The 14,012-nt window shown below is 49.0% G+C and overlaps 1 protein-coding gene across 2 annotated transcripts in view; it reads right to left on the bottom strand.

Annotated features, from left to right (window-relative positions):
- The window catches only part of SLCO3A1 (solute carrier organic anion transporter family member 3A1), a 373,911-nt gene that overhangs the window by 139,729 nt on the left and 220,170 nt on the right, over nt 1-14,012 (bottom strand). The window lies entirely within an intron of this gene.

Below are 14,012 nucleotides of genomic sequence, written 5' to 3'. Positions count from 1 at the left end.
GAGATGTCCTACAAAATACTTGACCACCAATCCTGACACTCTCAAGGTCATCAAAAGCAAGGAAAGTCTGGAGAGTTGTCAGAACCAAGAGGAGCCCAAGGAGACAGGGTAGTTAATGTGATGTGGGGTCCTGTAGAGGATTCTGGGACATAAAAAACAACCTTAACTAAAAACCAAGGACATGTGAACAAAGGGTAGACGTGAGTTCATCATAACGTATCAGTATTGGTTCATTAGTTATGACAAACGTAATACAGTAAGTCCCACACATACGAATCTTCAGGTCGTGAACTTTCAAAGACATTTGCAGGCCCAATCACGTAAGTTAGCTCATGTGTCTGGCGTACGTTGTCACATGGCAGCTTGCCCTTCGTCTCCTGTTGCTGATGACCCTCAGCTCTACTCTCTCCCTCCTCCATCAGGAACTCTTCTGGCCTGTTCACTCCGTGCCAGCCCCTGAGTTCACAGCTGTTGTGCGGTCCTACTGTGCTTTTCAAGGTCCTGTACTGTAAGATTAAAACATGTTTTGTTTTTTTGGTTTTTATACATTATTTGTGTGAGAAATACTATAAGCCGATTATAGTACAGCGCTATATAGCTGATTATGTCATCTGTGTACCTAGTTCTTGGTTGGGTTACCTAGTTGAGTACCTTTGTTGGATATACAAACAAATTGGACTTGCGAATGTGTTCTCAGAATAGAACCTGTTGGTATGTCTGGGACTTAGTGTACACTATTATAAGACATTAATAAAAAGGGCAAGTGGGTTTGGGATATGTGGGAACTTTCTGTACTGTCTTCCTAACTTTCCTGCAAATGTAAATCTACTGTAAAATAAAAAGTGTACTAGAAAAGAGCAAAATGGGGCTTCGAGAGCCCACTTGTGGAAGCACAGCCCTGAATTTCTTCCCAGGAACCATGGTCCTGCTTGTTAGAGTTTCGAGTGACATCTCTCTCCCCCATCAAACTGGAAGCCCAGGGGTACAAGGTTTTTGTTCATCATCACATCCCAGCTCAGCACCTGACACGGTGCCTAGCACAGAGCACGTGCTTCACGGATACTTGTCGAGAAGATACGACTGGGGGCGTGTTAGATTATCTGGACGGCTGCTGGGAGAAGGACTGCGTCCAGCTGACTGTGCGCACGACTTGAGAGCAGCACTGACCAGTAGAAGAATAGGAGCCACGTGCATGGTTTAACTTCTTCAACAGTTAGAACTGGACATGGAACAACAGACTGGTTCCAAATAGGAAAAGGAGTACGTCAAGGCTGTACATTGTCACCCTGCTTATTTAACTTCTATGCAGAGTACATCATGAGAAACGCTGGACTGGAAGAAACACAAGCTGGAATCAAGATTGCCGGGAGAAATATCAATAACCTCACATATGCAGGTTGACACCACGCTTATGGCAGAAAGTAAAGAGGAACTAAAAAGCCTCTTGATGAAAGTGAAAGAGGAGAGTGGAAAAGTTGGCTTAAAGCTCAACATTCAGAAAATGAAGATCATGGCATCTGGTCCCATCACTTCATGGGAAATAGATGGGGAAACAGTGGAAACAGCGTCAGACTATTTTTTTGGGCTCCAAAATCACTGCAGATGGTGATTGCAGCCATGAAATTAAAAGATGCTTACTCCTTGGAAGAAAAGTTATGACCAACCTAGATAGCATATTAAAAAACAGACATTACTTTGCCGACTAAGGTTCATCTAGTCAAGGCTATGGTTTTTCCTGTGGTCATGTATGGATGTGAGAGTTGGACTGTGAAGAAGGTTGAGCGCCGAAGAATTGATGTTTTTGAACTGTGGTGTTGGAGAAGACTCTTGAGAGTCTGCAAGGAGATCCAACCAGTCCATTCTGAAGGAGATCAACCCTGGGATTACTTTGGAAGGAATGATGCTAAAGCTGAAACTCCAGTACTTCGGCCACCTCATGCGAAGAGTTAACTCATTGGAAAAGAATTTGATGCTCGGAGGGATTGGGGGCAGGAGGAGAAGGGGACAACAGAGGATAAGATGGCTGGATGGCATCACAGACTCGATGGACATGAGTCTGGGTGAAGTCTGGGAATTGGTGATGGACAGGGAAGCCTGGCGTGCTGAGATTCATGGGGTCACAAAGAGTCAGACACGACTAAGCGACTGAACTGAACTGAGTTGCCCCATTAGAAAAGTAAAAGCAAAATAGGAAAAAGCCGAAAGATCATAAAATAGTTTATTTTAATATTATATTTAATACTATTGTTGCAGCATGTAAAAGATAAAAATTAAAATAAAATGGATTAACATAAACACAGATGCATCTGATATCTATATACACTTATTCAGGAGATTTTATATTCTTTTTTTCCCAGTAAGTTTTTGTTACCCAGCGTGTGTTACATGGACGGCATGCCTCAGTTTGGACTTGTCATACTTCCAAGTGCCCAGAGGCCACATGCATTGTGGGTTCTGTACTAAAGACATGGCTCTAGAATGCTCTGAAAGCAAAACTCGGGGAGCTCAAGGAGCCAGGCTCCACACAAGGGAATGCACTGAGCACTGAATCCTGAGTGAGGCTGGAATAACGGACCCGGGGAAAGGGCCGTCTCACCCAACATGCACCCAGTGGTCACTGCAGCACTGTCTACAGCAGCCAGGACGTGGGGCAGCCTAGACGCCCACCAGCAGAGGAGTGGGCAAAGAAGATACGGCCCAGATGCACAGTGGGGCATCACTCAGCCACAGCAAGGAGTGAAGCTGTGCCATTTGCAGAGACGCAGATGAACCCAGAGACTCTCACCCAGAGTGGAGTAAGCTCATCAAGGGAAAACCACATACTGTATATTAATGCACATATGTGGACTCTAGAAGTACGGGGACAGAGGAACCTATTTGCAAAGCAGAAATAGAGGCCCAGAAACAGCAAACAAGTGTATGGACATCAAGGGAAGGGGAGATGGGATGAACTTGGAGATCAGGGTTGATGCACGCACATACACACATATATATACACACACTATGTATAAAACAGGTAACTAATGAGAACCTACTGTATAGCTCAGGGAACCTACCCATTGCTATGTCATGGCCTAAATGGGAAGGAAATGCACACAAGAGGGGATATATGTGTACGTATGGCTGATTCGCTTGGCTGTATGGCAGAAACTAATACCTCATTGTAAAGCAACTGTGTTGTGCTTAGTCGCTCAGTCGTGTCCAACTCTTTGCAGCCCCTTGGACTCAGTCTGCTGGGCTCCTCTGTCTGTGGGATTCTCCAGGCAAGAATACTGGAATGGGTTGCCATGCCCTCCTCCAAGGGATTTTCCCAGCCCAGGGATCAAACCCAGACTTCCTACATTGCAGGAGGATTCTTTACCATCGGAGCCGGCAGGCAAGCAACTATATACCAGTAAAAACTTTGTTAAAAAGCCATTCCACCTAGGCAGGAGGAGTCTAAGCAGAGGCCAGTGACCCTAGCTGGTGACCCCCGAGCAGGAGCTCTTTTACTGGTTTAGAGTTTAGACTGGATAAACCACTGAAGTTCCATCCAATTTTACCACTTCTCTGAGTCTAGGATTGATGTTTCAGGAGGCTGCTGCCATGATCCTTATTATAACATTGTGTGATGTCTTATAGAAGGCAACCTGCCACAGCCCACATGATCCCGCCTGATTCTTCTCTAGCTCATCCACATAGGTATTTCTTTTTAAAGATAAGGAAACAAAGGCTCAGAGAGGTTAAGGGGCTGCCTCATAGTCACACAGGTTTGATTCCCTCCCAAGTTGGAGGAGGGGAACAAGGTACACCCAGCTGGGTGCTATGTCCAAGAAAACTCTCAAAGACCCTCGGCCAATCACACAAGTTGTGAACTCACTCAGCAACTTGGGGCAGGAAGTGGGTGAGGATACGCCAGTGGCTCCGGTCAGGGTCAGTGTGGGGACACTTTGACATGGGGCCACTGCCTCTGCTCTGACTTCAGGGTCCTGGGATACAGGGACCAGGACAGGAGAGACCAGCTTGACTCACAGCAGCCGTGTCATTTGCTCTTTAAAGTCACACCCCCGTGAGGTCATCAGCGACTGCTCCCTGGAACATCTGCCCAAAATAGCAGTGACATCTGGACGTTACAACAAGGACTCATCACTGTGGAATTACTGAGAGCATGTGACCCTCGTCACGTGGCACTTTGTCTGGCTCGAGCCAGCAGGGGAGGGAGAAAGCCTTTGGTGGAAAATGTGTGTGTCTTCCTGGCACAGTCAGTTGGCTGGTTTCACGGCGGCTCCCCGTGCCTGGCTGGTCTCTCAAAGATCGGCATGGCTCTGCCCACCCCACAAGAGAATGCCAAAGTAGTTGCTTGGGTCCAGACGTGTTCAGAAAACAAGGTCTCAGCAGCCCAGAGCTTTTCCTCGAGTCTTACTTTAAGCTGAAGCTCCTGATCTCAGCGCATTCTCCCTCCCTTGCCAAGCTTGACTCCCAGGGACTCCTGCCTGTTTCAAAAAAAACAGCTTCACTTTCTAACTTTGACTGACCGATTCCATCAAGCAAATTTAAGAGGTCTATGCAACAGCGTCCACTGTGTATGGCGGACACCCTCCACTGCCCGTAAGATGAGGTTCAAATGTTCTGGCACGAGTTTTCTGCCCCCATCAACACCCATGCCGCCTTCTGGTGCAGCTGGGCTACTGGTACACTCACTGGCCTCTGGGCCTTTGCTTCTGCCATTCCCTCTCCTGAAATCCCTTCCATCCACTTCATGCCCTGGCAAGTCACCCCACTGCTTCAAGGTCTAGCTCAAACGTCACCTCCCCGCTGTCCCTGAGAGTGACGTGTTTCTTACCAAGTTCTGACTGCTTGCATCTCTATTATAACAAAATAAATGAATATTTATAATTCATTTATAATATGGATTCTGGATATGAATAATTCCAGAAACTACAAAGAAAAAAGCAGGAGAATGTGACAGAGGGCCACGGGGTGGGAGGCAAGGGGGAGGGGTAGTTGGAGAGGTCTGCTCCGAGGAGAAGGGTTTGAGGTGGGCCCTGGGAGATGAGGAGGAGGCAGCTTCCGGGGCCAAGATCCCACGTGGAGGGAAGAGGGAGTGCGAAAGCCTGAGGTGGCCACGAACCTGAAGGATCTTAGGAGCATCATGACCAGCAGGGGCAGAGTGGAAGGGCACAGGTCAGGGAGGAAGTCGGATTCTCTTTCACAGTTCAAGATAAACAGCCTGTGTTTCTGCTAAGGGGGCCAGGAAGCCACTGGACCCATCCTGGCAGGCATGAGGACAGTTCTGGCTGCTGAGTGATGGATTACGGGGCGGATGCGGGAGATGGTGGTGGTGGTGATGGTACACTGGACCAACCCGGCAGACAGGCAATGAGAGAGGTGGTGGGCTGAGATGCAATCCGGAGACAGCCCTGAGAGCATTCACTGATGGATGAGATGCAGGGAGTGGAGGCAAGAGATTTCCAGCACTTCCCCACCATACCCAGGGTGAGCTTCTGGGTGGCAGAAGCCTATTTTACGACTCTGGACAGCGCACCACGCCTCCGAGGGTGCTGGCTCTGTGTAATCACAGTGTCCACAGCAGCACGCCTTGACCTGAGCACCCTCCGTGTTTGCTTCTGTCTCCACTGGAGCTCACAGCACACTGCACTGTCATCTTCGCTTTCAAATCGGGCATCCCTCTGTGGCCCCTGAGGCCAGGGGCCAGGCTGAGGGGGTGGCCCACAGTGGTTGCACTATCACATGTGCAGAATGCCTACTGAAGGCTGACAACACTAAGAAGTGAGGAGACTTCCCTGGGAGTCCAGTGGCTAAGACTCTGCTCTCCCAGTGCAGAGGGCCCGCGTTCAATCCCTGGTCAGGGAACTAGCTCCCACGTGCCTCAATGAAGAGCTTGCATGCTGTCACTAAAGATGATACATGCCCAATTAAAGATTCCACATGACACGACTTAAAAAAAAAAACTGAAAAACAGCCCGCATGCTACAACTAAGACCAGGGACAGCCAAATAAATAAAGATTAAAAAACAATACCGAGAGGGACGGGGCAACATCTCAGAAGCAGAAGGTGCTTATCTGCATGCGATAGACACAAAGTGTGTTGGTTAGAGATCAGTCACACCGACTTTAACACAGCCTATCACGGGACAAGGAGAGGAGAGAGCCCCTGCAAACAGCCTCAATGGCACCAAGGCTTTCTGGGTCTTTGGGGGCCTGCTGGGCTCCTTCTGAGCTCTAGGGAACTCTACCCAGATCTGCTGCTCCTTCTGTTCTTAATCCTCCTGTGACCACAAGGCTCGGCAAGCAAACCGTGCTCTTGCCCAGGGATGCCAATGTCACCGTACATTACCATGCTGCCGCCCAGGCTCCTCCCCTCCTCACTGTGCCGAAATCGCTCTGTGACTATTTTCCCCTGGATGTCTTCATGAATGGCCCCAAATGCCAGTAATCTCTTGGAAGCTGGCTACTGCAGCTGTTAATGTCTGGGATGTCCGACCCTTAACAGCCTTCAGATTTGTCATGGGCTATTAACCAGCTAACTCTTCATTAAGTGTTGGTAAAGATCAATTTCTTGGTGGGGCGGGGAGGTGATTCAGCTTCACTTGTTTGCTAAAGACAGATGTGTCTGCTTTCATCATCCCCTGCGGCTTCACTTTATAGGAGATGTTAGCTTAGGTCCTGGAGGGTAAAATCCTTGCCCCCTTCCAGGTGCTGGGCAGATTGGCCTCTGTTGCCATGGTGATGGTTGGAGCAAGGGGCAGTGGCAAGAGCTCAGGGAGTCACGGAGGCCAACCACTTCCTCCCCTCACCTACCCCACCCCTAACACACTCAGCTGATTGGGCCAGGAACAAACCACTCAGCCTGGCTGAACCAATCACATTGTTTCTCCTGGAAATCTGGATTTCCAAAGGGACTAAGGCATAGTAAGGTTGGGGACTTGGCATCTACACAGAAACCAGGAGGAGAAGTCACCACGTGGAAAGATGCAGGCATAAACACCGTCATGGAGCACCGAGAGTGTAAACTTAGCTCTCAACCTTTCAATTCTACCTCTGTGAGAACCAGTCAAACTTCACTTCCCGTCTTGAGCTTCCTGTGAAATATTCCATTGTATCCTTAAAATAAACCCTGCCAGGGAGTTTTCTTTTTCTTGCAACCATACATTCTAAGATAATGGGCTCTGATGTCAGAGCAACTTGGATTCAAGGTGTGGTTCTGATACTATATGTCATCTTATCTATTCACATTTAACTCCTCCAGGCCTCAGTTTCCACATCTGTAAAGTGGGGCTAATGCCCCACACCTCATGAGGTTAGTGGGGATTTAATCGATCGATGTAGGGAAAACCACCAGCTTCCCTTTGTTGTTCAGTCACTAAGTTGTGTCCAACTCTGAGACCCCATGGAGTGCAGCATGCCAGGCTCCCCTGTCCTCCACTATCTCTCGGAGTTTGCTCAAATTCATGTCCACTGAGTAGATGACACTAAACCATCTCATCCTCTGTTGCCCTCTTCTCCTGCCCTCAATCTTTCCCAGCATCAGGATCCTTTCCAATGAGTTGGCTCTTCGCATCAGGTGGCCAAAATGTTGGAGCTTCAGCTTCAGCATCAATCTTTCCAATGAATATTCAGGGTTGACTTCCTTTAGGATTGACTGATTTATCTCCTTGCAGTCCAAAGGACTCTCAAGAGTCTTCTCCAGCACCACAGTTCAAAAGCATCAATTCTTTGGCACTCAGCTTCCCAATAATATCTGTTGACTGGCTCTCAATTTGGAAGCAGTTACATATGGTGATGTTTGAAGACACTTGTGATGATCACATCTTCCAGGTGGCTACTTACATCTAGAGGCCAGGGATGCTGCTAACATCCTGCAATGCACAGGACAGCCCCATAGCACAGGATTATCCAGCCCCAAATGTCATTGGTGCCAAAGAGAAGAAGCTCTGTTACTAAGCCTGGGTTGTTGCGAACAAGGGCCAGGGACCCGTGGCCACATTTCCCACCAGTCACAGCACAGTTAGGGCTTCCCTGGCGGCTCAGAGGGTAAAGAATCTGTCTGCATTGTGGAAGAATCAGATACGATCCCTGGGTTGGGAAGTACCCCTGGAGAAGGAACTGGCCACCCACTCCAGTATACTTGCCTGGAGAATCCCATGGACAGAGGAGTCTGGCGGGCTACAGGGTCGCAAAGAGTCGGACATGACTGAGCAACACACACACACACATACAGCACTTTCAAAGCTCCCCCTTGTGAGACCCTCTGTCTTCCCTACGACTCCCCCTCTGCCCCCTGATCCTTCCCACCCCCTCTACCCCCACCACTCTCCTCCCTTTCTTGGGGGGAAAGAAAGTGCCCTGAGCCGTGCTCTGGTCGGGACTCTCCTTTCTCTGGGAGAAGCCCATGGGGACCAGATAATGAGCACCGAGGGGTGAGGGCTTCACACTTACTTGCTCATGTCTTTGGCTTGAAAAGGAGGAAAGAAAGCTGGGAGGTGGTACATGGAACCCACCAAGAGTGCTCGCAGCCAACAGGGGAGCCAGGCCATCTGGGGTGGGGGGTGGGGGCACGGCATGAGCCTGGCCTCCACTTCTCATCAGTCTCAGCCCACAGGACCTGAACTTCTCACACCGGTTCAGCTATGTCTGGGGCTGTTCTTCCAAAGACCCTTAGATGCTCTAGCTCTATGTGGAAGGTCTCATCATTTTCCTGCTGGGTGGATGCATACTTAGGGCCACAGGGAAGTCGACATCTCTGGGGAAGCGGGTGGTGGCTTTATTTTGGGGCCACGCCATGTGGCATGTGGGATCTTAGTTCCCTGAACAGGGATCCAACCCGTGCCCCTGCACTGAAGTGTGATGTCTTAACCACTGGACCACCAGGGAAGTCCAAGGGGGGTGTTTTTAGATATTGGGGTGAAAGGAGAAAAGATGATTGTACTCCGGGTGGTTCTGGCCAGGAGTACTTGGGGTACTTCACAAGGATGGACAGAAGAAGGGAAATGAGTGGCAGGGGGGCACCAGGACTAGGCAGCTTCCAGGACTTCCCCAGAAGAGGCAGGGTGCAGTCCTGTTTCAGAGTCAAATGGGGTGAGGCAAACTTGACTCCATCCCAACTGGCTGCCTGTTCCTGGGGCTGATGGAGGAGCAGGATGGCAGAAGCAGCTCCAGACAACACTGAAACAGTGCGTACCGGGGGTTAGATACGGGGATTCTGGGGAGGCTTGCAGCAGTTCAGACAGACCTCAGATTCCACTTAGGGAGAGATCAGGGAAGCAGTTTCTGTAAGAAGAGAGGGTCCGAGGCTGGCAAGCTGGCGGTCAAGGGCTGTCCATAGGTGAGTGGCTGGGGTCCTTCAGGGGCACAGGTGGGTGGCTGCGGGCCCTGTCATTCAGCCAGCACACAGCTGTCCTGTGGAGCCCACCCCAGCTCTCAAGATCCCAGTCTCTGGGCGTCAAGGTGAGTTCGCCCTCCGCCGGCTGCTCAGATGTGGTATCTGCCACACTGCCAGACTTGGGGAGGACTCGGGCATGGGGTGGGGTTGACACTGAAGCAGGAGGGCCTGAAGCTGAGCAGAAAGCTGAAAGCACTGTGGGTTTCAAGTGGTGCATTGAGTGAATGATTTGAATCACGTGGGTTTTGCCATCTTAAACAGAAAGGATAATGATGCCTTAGTTAATTGCATGGCCAGCCCTCCAATATCCTTTTAAAGGCCTAAGAGTGTGGTTTTTAAAGTGTGGTCCCCAGCCAGCTGCAACAGCATCCCCCTGGGAGCTTGTCCAAAATGCAAACGATCAGGCCCCACCTCAACCCTACCGAATCAGAAGGGAAAGGGGCCCGGCCAGCATCGGGCCTCCAGGTAACTGACAGTGTCAGAAGCACTTGCCTAAAGGAAAGAGACCCCCAGCAAATGGGCAACTGAAAATCAGATTTTAATACTGTGGGAAATGATGGGGCTTCTACTTCCCTGGTGAAGTGGTGGCTGAGACTCCACGTTCCCCAAGCAGGGGGCAGGGGTTTGATCCCTGGTCAGGGAACTAGATCCTGCATGCCTCCACTAAAGACCCTGCCTGCCACAATAGACACTGGGTACAGCAAAACAAACAAGCAGACAGACAAACAAAACCTGTTATAATACTGGAGAGCTGGAAGCCAGGACCTGACCTACAGCAGGAGATGAGCTAAATAAATCAACTGCACATCCATAAAATGGGCTATTCTATGGCTTTAAAAAATGCTGTTTAAAGATGAATTAGTGGGATGGGAAAATTCTTGACAATTAGGGAAATAAAATTCTAGGCCGGGGTCATACTCTTCTCGTGACTCTGCTCTACCTGGAATCAACACATATGCAGCTGAGGATCTGCAAGGCTCAGCACCGACTCTCCAATGCTAATATGGTTCGGTGGCCACGGTCTACGCTGCATTGGACAAGACAGCTTCTTTCACACATCACTATAGCTACAGACTCTAATACATGAGCACAGGAGAGCTAAGTCTACATAATAAACACAATAAGTCTTTAAAGATCACTTTTCACATGTCTATCATAAGGCTATTCAATAGAGCTGACACCCTGACACTGCAGATGTCTGTTAAGCCTCTCGGTGTCTGCATTTATAAGATGAGCAAGTCCCGGCTGGCTCTAATTAGGTCGAAGATTAAGCCTAGAGGTATGCATCAGGCATCTAAGAGCATCTTATAATCCAGCTGGGAAATGATGGTAAAATCCATGAGGCCATCCACTGCCTTCATTAAGTCTTAGCGTCTGCCCTCAGATGCGCACTGCTATGCATTCTGAACATCATTGCGGAGGGCACAGCAATGGGGGCTGTGTGTGGGATCAAAGGCTGAGCCTGAATCTCATGATGGGACCTCATCAACCGACTAAGCGGGTGACTTAAGTCAAGTGACTTGAGACCCTGAGGATATCTGCTTTGCAAGGAGGCTGTGAGGCTTGAGGAAGAAAGGAAAAGCAGTCAGCAGAGAGGCTAGCACCCAGTAGTAGCTCAATAAATGCGACTGGCCTCTGCATTATTAAAAACTGCCACGTCATATGACACAGAAACAAATGGCTCGAGTCAGGGGACAAGGATGTTTGTTATTTATAACCGGAGAGCTGGGAGCCAGGACCTGACCTACAGCAGGAGACGGGCTAAATAAATCAAACGCACATCCATATGCTGGGCTATTACATGGCTTTAAAAATTGCGGTTTAAAGATGAATTAGTAGGATGGGAAAGTTCTTGACAATAAGTGAAGAGAGAAAGAGAAAATGTACAAATAGCACAACACCAATGATGCAGAAATAACCTATACTTTTATATATGCCTGTGCATTTCATCTTGGAAATGACACACAAATTATAATCTTAATTTCTGGGTGGTAAAATTTTAAGTTTTTTTCTCCTCTCCTATATACTACTCTGTACTTTAAAACGCATTTTACAATGAGTATGTGTTATTCTAAGAACTGATTTTTTAAAAAAATTTATTTTTATAAATCGGGGTACAGTTGGTTTACAATGTTGTATTCCTTTCTGCTGTGCAGTGAAGCGAATCAGCTATATGTTTGCTCAGCATCACTAATTATGAGAAAAATGCAGATCAAAACTGCAATGAGGTATCACCTCACACCTATCAGAATGGCCACCATAAAAAAATCTACAAAAAATAAATGCTGGAGAAGGTGTGGAGGAAAGGGACATGGGGTAGGGGTGCGGGATGAACTGGAAGAGCTGGTACATTTTGCTTGTTAAGTTTTAGAAACAAGAGGAAGCAGGGTTGGAGGCAACGCTAGGTGAGTGGCTAGGAGGCAGATGGGTGCAGAGAAGGGGTTCCAGCTAGGGAGGAAGGCGGAGCAGAGGGAAGACAGAGCCGGTGTGGGGGTGCAGCTGGGCACTTGAGGCCCTACCTTCTGCAGCTGAAGAGCCCGCTGGGAGCCGGGGGAGAAACATCTCACTGGACAGACTGAGAGGCCATTTGGAAAGAAGCTGGAGCGTCTGGCAGGCTGCACTGGATGCGACCGCTGACCGAGGAGCCATGGCAGATTCTCAAGTAGGGGGACAACGTGATGTAGACATTATCTACAATATAATGTGGATACAGCCCCTGAGTTTGGGATGCCCTGAAGCCCTGGGGGTAGAGATGGAGGGAGAAGAGGAGCCGCTGACGGTCCTGGGATGCAGAGGACGAAGACCTGGGGCTGGGAGGCCTCTGGGACTGAAGATCCAGCAGGACATCCCGTCTGCTCTGGGAAGAAGGGAAAGGCAGGGAACAGCCAAGGGGCCTCCCTTTCGCTGGCCTGAGAGGGTGAGTGCACAAGCAGCCACGCCGCCCGAGAAACCCACCAAGGAGGAAAAGGATCTGCAGGCCGGTCCAGAGCATGCCTGGAGTGGGGCTTATCTGGTCAGGGGAAGGGATGCGCTCTGGGAGAGGCAGCAACAGGGGTCCAGGACACGTCCTCATCCTTTGGGGGTTGGAGGAGGAAGACAGGTGAGAGGGGAGGATGAGGGCAAGGGAGCAAGGGAGCAAGGGTCCACCAGGGGGGAAGGAAGTGGGCTGCCCCACCTCTGGTGCCCAAGAGAGGAGAGCATGGCCTGGAGGAGGGTAATGATGGTGATGAGACAGGGCGTCACCTTTGACAGGTGGGGCTGAATCTCATCTGAAGAAGCCAAGAATGTGTATCCTGGGCTGTGGAGCTGTTGGGTACGGTGCTGGGAAGGGGAAGGGAAACAGAGACCCAGGCTGAAGCTGGAGGGAGCAGCTGAGTCAAGAGAAAAGTTCCCTTTAAAAGAGAGAGTGGATAAACAACAAGGTCCTACTGGATAGCACAGGGAACTATATATTCAATATCTTGCAATAAACCATAAGGAAGAGAATGTGAGTCTTTTGCAGCACCACAGTTCGAAAGCATCAATTCTTTGGCGCTTAGCCTTCTTTACAGTCCAACTCTCACATCCGTACATGATTACCGGAAAACCATAGCTTTGACTAGACGGACCTCTGTTGGCAAAGTAACGTCTCTGCTTTTTCATACGCTGTCTAGGTTTGCCATAGATTTTCTTCCAAGGAGCAAGCATCTTTTAATTTCAGGGCTGCAGTCACCGTCTGTAAAGATTTTGGAATCCAAGTAATAAAGTCTGTTGTTGTTTCTATTTTTCCCCCATCTATTTGCCAAGAAGTGACGGGACTTGGGAAGATCCCGTGGAGAAGGGCATGGCAACCCACTCCAGTATTCTTGTCTGGAGAATCTCATGGACAGAAGAGCCTGGTAGGCGGGGTTGCAAAGAGACAGACACTACTGAAGTGACTTAGCACATACGCACAATGGGACTGGATGCCATGATCTTAGTTTTTTGAATGTTGAGTTTTAAGCCAGCTTAAATAAACCATAACGAAAAGAATATGAAAAAGAATGTATGTATCTGTATAACTGAACCACTTTGCTGTACAGCAGTAATTAACACAACATTGTAGTTCAACCATACTTCAATAAAAAATTTAAATACAAAAAAGAGGGGAGGTAGAAGTGATAGAAGTGTGTCTGAAGGCAGAAGGCCCTCATCGGGGATGGCAAACACTACTGAGAGATAGAGGAGGAGAGACAAGGAGGGAGGCCAAGAGTTGCCTAAGCTGCTCTGAGCTTCCCTAGACTGATCCCCAGAACTAGGGTTATAATTTCGACCTCTGCCAGTTCTGGGGAAGGACTGAGCTACTACATGTAAAATGCCTGGCACAAGAGACAATGCATAGGAGTGACTGTCATTACATGAAGATAACCAGAGAAGATGCTCAAGAAGGTGGTAGATCCTAAAGTGAACTGGGAACCAGGTGAGATCCTCACATTGGAAAAGATTGCCGATGAAGCTCAGTTCTTTTGTGTATACAATCCATTTACCACACTGGCATATAAATTTGGTGAATTTGGCTTCCCTGGTGGCTCAGACAGTAAAGAATCTGCCAGCCATGTAGGAGACCCAGGTTTGAAACCTGGGTTGGGAAAATCCTCTGGAGAAGGGAATG

Source organism: Oryx dammah, unplaced genomic scaffold, assembly GCF_014754425.2.
Source record: "Oryx dammah isolate SB20612 unplaced genomic scaffold, SCBI_Odam_1.1 HiC_scaffold_16, whole genome shotgun sequence".
In the NCBI taxonomy this organism is placed as follows: domain Eukaryota; kingdom Metazoa; phylum Chordata; class Mammalia; order Artiodactyla; family Bovidae; genus Oryx; species Oryx dammah.
Note: the sequence above shows the minus strand (reverse complement) of the source record. Positions and strands in the feature narration are given on the sequence as shown.